This window comes from Coregonus clupeaformis, chromosome 23 (assembly GCF_020615455.1).
Source record: "Coregonus clupeaformis isolate EN_2021a chromosome 23, ASM2061545v1, whole genome shotgun sequence".
Taxonomy (NCBI): Eukaryota; Metazoa; Chordata; class Actinopteri; order Salmoniformes; family Salmonidae; genus Coregonus; species Coregonus clupeaformis.
This window is the reverse complement of record NC_059214.1, coordinates 60,829,734-60,841,395: the sequence shown is the minus strand read 5'-3', so window position 1 is coordinate 60,841,395 and position 11,662 is coordinate 60,829,734. Positions and strand designations below refer to the sequence as shown.

General features: G+C 45.0%; 1 long non-coding RNA gene across 1 annotated transcript; it reads right to left on the bottom strand.

Moving 5' to 3' along the window:
* Positions 1-279: 279 nt before the first annotated feature.
* On the bottom strand, positions 280-9,629 carry LOC123481703. Its single transcript, XR_006657242.1, has 3 exons — positions 9,613-9,629; positions 9,360-9,428; positions 280-314 (listed from the first exon to the last, which is right to left on the bottom strand). It is a non-coding gene; the product is annotated as an uncharacterized LOC123481703 (long non-coding RNA).
* Positions 9,630-11,662: the final 2,033 nt, after the last annotated feature.

Genomic DNA, 11,662 nt, shown 5'->3' with positions numbered 1-11,662 from the left:
AGAGGACATTTCTCCAAAAAGTACGATCTTTGTCCCGATGTGCAGTTGCAAACTGTAGTCTGGCTTTTTTATGGCGGTTTTGGAGCAGTGGCTTCTTCCATGCTGAGCAGCCTTTCAGGTTACGTCGATATAGGACTCATTTTACTGTGATAGATCCTTGTGTACCTGTTTCCTCCAGCATCTTCACAAGGTCCTTTGCTGTTGTTCTGGCATTGATTTGCACCAAAGTACGTGTAACAGTACTCTTCTTGTGTTGTGTACAATCAATCATCAACAAGAACTCCATCTTGTAACACCAGTCATGGAGCTTTATTCTGATAGGAACAGCACAATATTGTACGTCATGCAATGCACGGCTCACCATCCAACTCTGCACTCACGCACGCTGGTTTGGTGCTTGTTCACTGGGCATGTAGTTACCAAAATAATACAATTACAATATAATATCTTTAACAATTTACCTGATAGGAACAGCACAAAATTGCACATAATGCACGGCTCACCATCCAACTCTGCACACCATCCAACTCTGCACTCACGCACTGTACAAAATATACAAACCCCCCACGAGACACAGTAAGTTGCTAGCTAGTATTAGCTGGAATTCTCTACAACAAAATGCACAACAAATATTCACCAAAAAACACTGCATCTTATGTGTGATGTTCGAATAACATTTACAAACAAATTGATATAAATTATACATTTACATCATCACTTGGGAGTATAAAAAACACTTTTGACGTACAGTGCTTTGCAACCAACAACTTATCGCTGGTTTGGTGCTTGTTCACTGGGATGATTCTAATCCTCCCACGTAAGCAAGCTACGCCAACCAGCCAATAAGATGCCATGTTGAGTAGGTGAAGGCAAGACAAAACCAAAAACCCACTGGCTTAACAATAAAGTGGCAAGAGGAAATCACCAATATAACCCTGTTACACTCCCCCCTACTGAATTCCACTTGCAAATAAAAATAATAAAAATACATAACGGCACTGTGCAAACATACCAGATACAGAAACACTCAACATATGTACAGAATAATTCAGAGAGAGAAAAAAAAAGTATAGATATATTTTTATACTACCTAATATAGAAAACTAAAAGGTAAAGCTGTGTATATCGAGGATGCAGACCCTGCTTTAAAACAGTCACTAAATATTCCAGTCATTAGACTATTCTCCTTGAGAATTAGAGTGAAAAGCGGTTGATCAATCCCCTTAGCCCTCATAGGTAAACATGTCTGTTACATGTTAAGTACACTCAGTGACTTTAAAACATCCAAGTAATAAAATAAACAACCATAAGAGACTTTATCATATCCGTCACATTACCATCCTGCAACCTCTAATCATGGTCACAATGATGTAAAAACAAAACAAATAAAAGATGTCAATACCATTCACATACTAACCTTCAAGAGCTAACTTTCTGCTGATTCATAATCTCAATCAGTCTAGACACTGGTTTAAATATTCTTCCTGCCCTTGACCTAATATGACCCTGAGTACCTTCAACTGCATAAGGGGTAACAGTGTTGTGTACTGTTGCAATAGTGGGTCTGTCAACACAGTCAGTGCGTAACTGATCAGGTAAGGAATGGTCCGACTTTGGTAGGTCAGTACGGATATCATAAGCAGACTGGTCAATTATCTCACTCACTACACTGTTACGGTCTCGGTCAGATTCTTGAAGACTCTTCAAGGGAGGCAGACCTTCCAGCTGCAGTATATCTTCCACATAATCCAAAGGTGGAATATCCTGAGCTTCCAAGGATCGCATATCACCCTCCAGGCTTGTGTCACCTATTCCTTCAGAAGGCAACTCTGACACCCACACTCTTGTTCTGTACTCAGCATCATCATCCACTGCAGTGTCCATGGCAGCTGAGACCACAAAGCTGTCATTCATGTCCTCAGACTCTGTTAATCCAGACATGTCTGTTCCCTCATCAACGGCAGCATGGGGAAGAGGAAGAAAGTTGACTGGCATTATCAGGTTGCGATGTACCGTCTTCTCCTGTCCAGTGGAGCTGTTCTGAATCTTAAAAGTGTGACTGTCAGCATTCAATCCAGTGACAAGGTAGACAGTATCCTCCCAACGGTCAGCGAGCTTCCGCTTTCCTCACTCCCCCTTGTTAGCCAGCAACACTCGATCCCCAATCTCCACTGGTGCTCCTCTGACTCTTCTGTCATAAAGGTCAGCGTGCCTCTTCAACTGCTTCGCTGCAGATGCCTGTGCTGTATTCATGACATCTTTCAGATCTCTCCTCAAAGACTCAACGAATTGATCAAATTCGACAACTTCTGGGTTCTCTATGACAGAGCCAAAGACTATGTCAACAGGCAGTCTTGGCGTCCTCCCAAACATTAGCAGGAAAGGGGCCTTTGGACAATTGTACGCAAACGTGAGGGACTTCAGCGCCTGAGGCCATCTGTGCTTTGCTCTCGTCGGCAGGGCCCGGATCATGGTTCCCAACGTCCTATTCATCCTTTCACAGGACCCGTTCCCCATCGGATGGTACGGCATGGTGTGAGACTTCTGAACACCTGCAACACTCAACAGTTCGGCTATTAAAGCACTCTCAAAGTTGGCTCCCTGGTCTGAGTGTATACGGCGAGGCATCCCGTAGACACAGAAATAGTTGTTCCACAACTGATGAGCTACTGACTTAGCAGACTGGTTCGGGCACAAGAAGGCATGAGCCAATTTGGTAAAGTGGTCAGTAACAACGAGCACATCCAATGACTTGTTTGAAGAATCTTCTGCAGACCAAAAATATATGCACACTAGTTCAAGAGGCTCAGTTGTTATTATGCTCTCAAGAGGTGCTCTTGCTTCCGGATCAGGAGTCTTGCTCACGACGCATCTCCTGCAGCACTTCACATATGCTTTTACCTCCCTCTCCAGGCCATGCCAGAAGAACCTCTGTCTTGTCAGGTAGACTGTTCTCTGTTGGCCCTGGTGGCCAGCTTCATCATGGACACACTTCAACACCATTGCTTTCATGGAGGCTAGAACCACATACAGATACATCTTCCTCTTTGTAACCACATTCTTCGAAACACGATACAGTACACCCATCTTCATGGTCAACTTGTCCCAACTTCTGAGAAGACACAAAACCTCAACACTCTCATGGGCACGCTCTCTCCGGGATGGTCTTCTCCCCCTCTCCACAAAGAAGATCACTCTGCTGATCACGTTGCCATCACGCTGCTTACTCATCAGTAGGTCGTGTGGCAGAACATCGACATCGGTCTGCTCTGATGGCATAACAGCATGTGGAAACTGTGGCAACAGTACTGCATGTGAGCCCACTTCACCCACCCAGCACCTGTGTGAATGAAGAACAGCTGCAACTTCATGTCTTGATAAAGCACCAGATGGGGGGTCAAAAGTAGCCTGACAGTTAATGACCACTTCGTTGGAGTCAGAGGCTTTGTCAAAGGGGTGGCTGGACCAGCGAAACACATCTTGCACTCTGTCTGTGCGCACAGCGTTAGCTTCAGCTAGTAAGGTCTCGTACGGGACCCTTGTCAGGCGATGGAGTGCACTGGGTCGTACGAAGGGCTCTCTGCTCAAAGCATCTGCAACAACATTTATTTTTCCAGGGATGTACTTGATGTCAAACTCGTACGGTGCCAGCTTGGCGACCCATCTCTGTTCACAAGCATCAAGCTTTGCTTTAGTCAGAATGTATGTCAAGGGATTATTATCCGTCCATACCGTGAACTGCTGTCCCCGTAGCCAGTGGTGGAACTTGTCACAGATAGCCCATTTCATGGCAAAGAACTCGAGCCGGTGCGCAGGATACCTCGACTGCGCATACAGTGGGGAAAAAAAGTATTTAGTCAGCCACCAATTGTGCAAGTTCTCCCACTTAAAAAGATGAGAGAGGCCTGTAATTTTCATCATAGGTACACGTCAACTATGACAGACAAAATGAGGAAAAAAAATCCAGAAAATCACATTGTAGGATTGTTAATGAATTTATTTGCAAATTATGGTGGAAAATAAGTATTTGGTCAATAACTAAAGTTTCTCAATACTTTGTTATATACCATTTGTTGGCAATGACACAGGTCAAACTTTTTCTGTAAGTCTTCACAAGGTTTTCACACACTGTTGCTGGTATTTTGGCCCATTCCTCCATGCAGATCTCCTCTAGAGCAGTGATGTTTTGGGGCTGTCGCTGGGCAACACGGACTTTCAACTCCCTCCAAAGATTTTCTATGGGGTTGAGATCTGGAGACTGGCTAGGCCACTCCAGGACCTTGAAATGCTTCTTACGAAGCCACTCCTTCGTTGCCCGGGCGGTGTGTTTGGGATCATTGTCATGCTGAAAGACCCAGCCACGTTTCATCTTCAATACCCTTGCTGATGGAAGGAGGTTTTCACTCAAAATCTCACGATACATGGCCCCATTCATTCTTTCCTTTACACGGATCAGTCGTCCTGGTCCCTTTGCAGAAAAACAGCCCCAAAGCATGATGTTTCCACCCCCATGCTTCACAGTAGGTATGGTGTTCTTTGGATGCAACTCAGCATTCTTTGTCCTCCAAACACGACGAGTTGAGTTTTTACCAAAAAGTTATATTTTGGTTTCATCTGACCATATGACATTCTCCCAATCCTCTTCTGGATCATCCAAATGCACTCTAGCAAACTTCAGACGGGCCTGGACATGTACTGGCTTAAGCAGGGGGACACGTCTGGCACTGCAGGATTTGAGTCCCTGGCGGCGTAGTGTGTTACTGATGGTAGGCTTTGTTACTTTGGTCCCAGCTCTCTGCAGGTCTTGGTCATAGTGGAGTTTGGAGTGTGACTGTTTGAGGTTGTGGACAGGTGTCTTTTATACTGATAACAAGTTCAAACAGGTGCCATTAATACAGGTAACGAGTGGAGGACAGAGGAGCCTCTTAAAGAAGAAGTTACAGGTCTGTGAGAGCCAGAAATCTTGCTTGTTTGTAGGTGACCAAATACTTATTTTCCACCATAATTTGAAAATAAATTCATTAAAAATCCTACAATGTGATTTTCTGGAAAAAAAATCTCAATTTGTCTGTCATAGTTGACGTGTACCTATGATGAAAATTACAGGCCTCTCTCATCTTTTTAAGTGGGAGAACTTGCACAATTGGTGGCTGACTAAATACTTTTTTTCCCCCACTGTAACTGAGGGACTTGCTCGCGAAGGCTATAGATCTCGCTGTAGCTCCCTGTTCCTGCACCTGGGACAGCACAGCACCTAAGCCATTGCTGGACGCATCCACCGAGAGTAGAAAGGGTTTGTCGAAGTTGGGGTGGGCCAACAAAACCTGGTCCAGTAAGGCTTGCTTTAGCTGGAATAAGGCCTGTCTGCATTATGTTGTCCAGTCGGCAGCCGTCAACATCCTGACAGGTGAGCGTCGCTTCTTTTTCCAGCGTGGAGCCTTGTGTCCAGTAGTCAATCCAAAGAGAGGCTTTGCGATGGTCGAGCAACCTTCAATGAATTGTTGATAATACACCACCATCCCATGGAATGACCTCAATTTCTTCTGAGATGGAATGTCAGTGCCATCTTCCATCAGATCAGCTTCTGTTACTCCTGTAATGGCCCTCACCTTCTCAGGGTCTGTAGCTACACCATCCGCACTAATGATATGCCCCAGAAACTTCACAGACCTCTGCCGAAAGTTACACTTTTTAGGCGCCAACTTCAGGTTGTGAGCCTTGAGACGCTCAAAAACCATTTCCAGGCGCTGTATAGCCAGATCTTCAGTGGGTGCATAGACCAAGACATCGTCAAGGTAACACAGCAGGCTAAGAAAGTTCTGAACCCCAAAGATGTTTAGCATCATCCTCATAAAGGTTGCAGGACTATTACATAACCCCTGTGGCATACGATTGTATTCGTACAATCCAAATGGCGACGTAAAAGCTGTGAATCTCCGGTCATCCTCATGCACTTCCACATTGTAGTAGCCAGAGGTAAGGTCCATTGTCGAGAAAAAAGGCATTTCCACCTAAAGCAGCCAGCGCATCAGCCTGGTGAGGGAGTGGGTGTGCGTCCTTGATGGTGCGAGCATTGAGCAAACGAAAATCAGTACACAGTCTCAGGTCTCCAGATTTCTTCCATACAAGGACAAGGGGAGAGGCGACCTCACTACTAGACTTCGTTATGATTTCACGTTCTTCCATCTCATTCAATGCTTGCTTGAGCTTCTCATAATGATTTGGTGAAAGGCGTCGGTAGGTTATCCGAAAGGGTTTCTCATCACTCAGTTGAATGCGGTGAAGACATCCAGAAGCTTTTCCACAATCCAACTTGTGCCTGGAAAAAATGTACTGGTACTCAGCTATGAGCTGGATGAGTTTCTTCTTACCAGCAGGATACACTTGACAGGAGTCGACATCAATATCAGTCAAACCTAAGTCACGTAAGACCTCAGGACTGCTTGAACTGTCAGGTCCGTCAATATCGTGAAGTTGGCTGGAACTGTCATCAGTCAGTGTCAAGTCATCTTGGCAGTCAGTGAGTATATCAGCCGTTCTCTGCACTTGCTGCTGAAAAGCTGCTGATTTATTTATTTATTTTTGTCATTTAGCAGACGCTCTTATCCAGAGCGACTTACAGTTAGTGAGTGCATAACATTTTTTCATACTGGGCCCCCGTGGGAATCGAACCCACAACCCTGGCATTGCAAGCGCCATGCTCTACCAACTGAGCTGATGAATCATCATTCACACACGAACAGTCAAAGTCCTCTAGAGCCATGCAAGGAAAGACATCGGCTAGAGTGGCGTTTCGTCTCAATGTCACTGTCTTCTGAGAAGGGTTTATCACTCTAACAGGGAGCCACCCATCCCCCCGTAATACAGCTACTGTCCTCCCTACCAGGATTGACCTTGGTGTTGACCTTGAACTGCTGGGCTCAATGAGAATAGAACTGCCCGCTGATAGATTCTGAGTGTTTCGTAGTCTGCCCCAGACTAAGTGCTCCTGCATAGGCTCTAGAGTCACAGCCCCTTTTAGTCTCACAGTTCCAACTTTGTCAGGTACCTCACTGTCTCTCCATCTCTCCACATTAGCCATCATGTTGATTAGCTTGCTCTCCTCACCCCCATCACACACAGGAGTATAAACCCTCTTCCAGAGATCTCCATTAGTCTTCAGGTGGCAAATCAAGTGCTTTAGGAGATTGCTGCCCAAGATGAGGTCATCACTCTGGCCTTCAACCACCAGTGTAGGCACGGCAACTCTACAGCCGTACACCTCCATCTCCAGCTCACATACTCCCGAAGGCCTCGTCTTCAACCCACCACAACCAACCAAGACTACCTCTGAAGGACTCAATGATGGACTTTTCACCACTCCTGCATGCAACAGTTCAGGTAAGACCCTAGAGCTCAAGGTACAAGCCATGGACCCACTGTCAAGCATAGCTCTCACTTCTAATTCTCCTCCTATTAACACCTTGGCATAGAATAAATCATCATATGGGGAAAGTCTCTGTGTGTTCTGCATTATGATACTCTTCTCAGTCTCCATTTCGTCACAAACACTTTTATATACAGACTCCAAATCAACAGCTCTCACCCATGGGGACTCTACAAAAGTCCTACTAGTTTCCCGGGAGCTGAGCAATGATTACTGTAGGGACTCCACCAGCTGTGCTCAGAGCTGCGGCCTTGGGGCACTGAGAGCGTGCGTGGCCAGCTACATGACAAAGAAAGCAGAGGTGATTGGCCCTGCAGTGAAAGTAAGTATCATGTCCAGCATTCCCGCACACGATACATGGCCTATTAGACTTCAATTTGCTCCTATTCTCTTTTTGGAACTTACGGTCAGACTGTTGTGGCCTCTGCTCCAGCACACGCTCCAGCATTGCAAGGATACGTTCCATCGGCTCAGCTGAGCCCTGAAAAGTCTGGGCTGGAGAAGGCAACGCATTAGGTACTTCCATGTGGGGCCTCACAGCATGCATGGTGTTTGGCATGACAGCACATTGTTGCGATGGCTGGGGTCAACTTAGATAAATGAGTGTACCTCTGCTCCCTCCTGTATTCATCCAACCTCTCATGAACATCTGCAGCGGTCCACTGCTGTAATGGTTTGTACTTAAAGATAAGCGACAGTTCGGCGTTAGGGCAATGTCTGATGAACATGACTGTGAGCTCACGAGATGGGTCTTCAACACTTTTTTTCTGTCTCTTTAGACAATCTTCAGCAACCTCCATAGCCCTGTTCAGTCTGAGCCAATAGTCGAATGGTTGTTCATCAGTCAGAGGTAATGTGGCATAAAAGTCAGCGAGGGGCATGTTTGAAAAAGCAGTGTCACTAAAATGTTGTTTCAGTATGTCAAAGATGGGAGTCGGGCCTTTGGATAAATCAACGGAGGGATTGCTGCGTATGCCCACTTTAACAACATCATGGGCCCTTCCCATAATCCTACCCATAACCTCATCTGCTTGGTCCATCACAGATACGCCCCTCTTACGCATGTAAACCATGACCATATCCTCATACTCATGCACTGTGCACTTTTCAGAGCCATCCCCCCGAAAGTACACCGGTTCCCTGATATCAGACTTCAATACCAGGTTCAGGCCTGACACATCCATACCCCGAGAGCTGCATGCATTTCCCATAACATTGTCACCAACATGTCCAACAATTGCCGTTGACTCCAAACAGGAGGTAATGTTCTCCCCAATGGAATGACCAATCTGCTGTACTATGTCTGCTATGAAATCCATGGAGACCTCCCCACTCCCTGCATTTGGCAAAACTCTTTCATACACATCCTTGGGCGTTTCCATGGGTAAACTATCATCAAAACTCCCAAAACCCTCCAGTTTAGGCATAGGTGTAGAAGCAACTGGAATTTTGGCTGAACCCCTACCAACAGATGGTGACAGATTAAATGTCAGGAAACCCCTACCTCTCCCAACACCTTCCATCTTAACAATTGGAAATCAACACACTAATAAAAATTAAGCGGCCTCTTGTGGCGAAATGCGATATTGCCATAAACTGCACCAGCAACGTCTTATCTGAATCTTCAACGGCAACCACGGCGAAGTTCTGAGATGGAAATCCAGCGAAGGATAATCCGATCCAGAAGAACGGTCACGGCACCACTGTAACAGTACTCTTCTTGCGTTGTGTACAATCAATCATCAACACGAACTCCATCTTGTAACACCAGTCATGGAGATTTATTCTGATAGGAACAGCACAAAATTGCACGTCATGCAATGCACGGCTCACCATCCAACTCTGCACTCACGCACGCTGGTTTGGTGCTTGTTCACTGGGCATGTAGTTACCAAAATAATACAATTACAATATAATATCTTTAACAATGTACCTGATAGGAACAGCACAAAATTGCACGTCATGCAATGCACGGCTCACCATCCAACTCTGCACTCACGCACTGTACAAAATATACAAACCCCCCACCAGACACAGTAAGTTGCTAGCACCAAAAAACACTGCATCTTATGTGTGATGTTCGAATAACATTTACAAACAAATTGATATAAATTATACATTTACATCATCACTTGGGAGTATAAAAATCACTTTTGACGTACAGTGCTTTGCAACCAACAACTTACCGCTGGTTTGGTGCTTGTTCACTGGGACGATTCTAACTGAAACATCCTCCCACGTAAGCAAGCTATGCCAACCAGCCAATAAGATGCCATGTTGAGTAGGTGAAGGCAAGACAAAACCAAAAACCCATTGGCTTAACAATAAAATGGCAAGGGGAATCACCTTTATAACCCTGTTACATACGTTCATCTCTAGGAGACAGAACGCGTCTCCTTCCTGAGCGGTATGACGGCTGCGTGGTCCCATGGTGTTTATACTTGCGTACTATTGTTTGTACAGATGAAAGTGGTACCTTCAGGCGTTTGGAAATTGCTCCCAAGGATGAGCCAGACTTGTGGAGGTCTACAATTTATTTTCTGAGCTCTTGGTTGATTTCTTTTGATTTTCCCATGATGTCAAGCAAATAGGCACTGAGTTTGAAGGTAGGCCTTGAAATACATCCACAGGTACACCTCCAATTGACTCAAATTATGTCAATTAGCCTATCAGAAGCGTCTAAAGCCATGACATCATTTTCTGGAATTTTCCAAGCTGTTTAAAGGCACAGTCAACTTAGTGTATGTAAACTGCTGACCCACTGGAATTGTGATACAGTGAATTATAAGTGAAATAATAAAAATACATTTGTGGAGTGGTTGACTCCATCCTAGCTGGAGGGGTGCTCTCATCTTATCTACCAACATAGATAGGGCTCTAACTCCTCTAGCCCCACAGTGAAATAGGGTGCAGGCCAGGCAGCAGGCTGTTAGCCAACCTGCCAGCTTAGTGGAGTCTGCCAATAGCACAGTCAGTGTAGTCAGCTCAGCCATACCCATTGAGACTGTGTCTGTGCCTCGACCTAGGTTGGGCAAAACTAAACATGGCGGTGTTCACCTTAGCAATCTTATTAGGATAAAGACCTCCTCCATTCCTGCCATTATTGAAAGAGATCGTGATACCTCACATCTCAAAATAGGGTTACTTAATGTTAGATCCCTCACTTCAAAGGCAGTCATAGTCAATGAACTAATCACTGATCATAATCTTGATGTGATTGGCCTGACTGAAACATGGCTTAAGCCTGATGAATTTGCTGTGTTAAATGAGGCCTCACCTCCTGGTTACACTAGTGACCATATTCCCCGTGCATCCCGCAAAGGCGGAGGTGTTGCTAACATTTACGATAGCAAATTTCAATTTACAAAAAAAAAATGGCGTTTTCGTCTTTTGAGCTTCTAGTCATGAAATCTATGCAGCCTACTCAATCACTTTTTATAGCTACTGTTTACAGGCCTCCTGGGCCATATACAGCGTTCCTCTCTGAGTTTCCTGAATTCCTATCAGACCTTGTAGTCATAGCAGATCATATTCTAATTTTTGGTGATTTTAATATTCACATGGAGAAGTCCACAGACCCACTCCAAAAGTCTTTCGGAGCCATCATCGACTCAGTGGGTTTTGTCCAACATGTCTCTGGACCTACTCACTGCCACAGTCATACTCTGGACCTAGTTTTGTCCCATGGAATAAATGTTGTAGATCTTAATGTTTTTCCACAAAATCCTGGACTATCGGACCACCATTTTATTACGTTTGCAATCGCAACAAATAATCTGCTCAGACCCAAACCAAGGAGCATCAAAAGTCGTGCTATAAATTCTCAGACAACACAAAAATTCCTTGATGCCCTTCCAGACTCCTTCTGCCTACCCAAGGACGTCAGAGGACAAAAATCAGTTAACCACTTAACTGAGGAACTCAATTTAACCTTGCGCAATACCCTAGATGCAGTTGCACCCCTAAAAACGAAAAACATTTGTCATAAGAAACTAGCTCCCTGGTATACAGAAAATACCCGAGCTTTGAAGCAAGCTTCCAGGAAATTGGAACGGAAATGGCGCCACACCAAACTGGAAGTCTTCCGACTAGCTTGGAAAGACAGTACCGTGCAGTACCGAAGAGCCCTCACTGCTGCTCGATCATCCTACTTTTCCAACTTAATCGAGGAAAATAAGAACAATCCAAAATTTCTTTTTGATACTGTTGCAAAGCTAACTAAAAAGCAGCATTCCC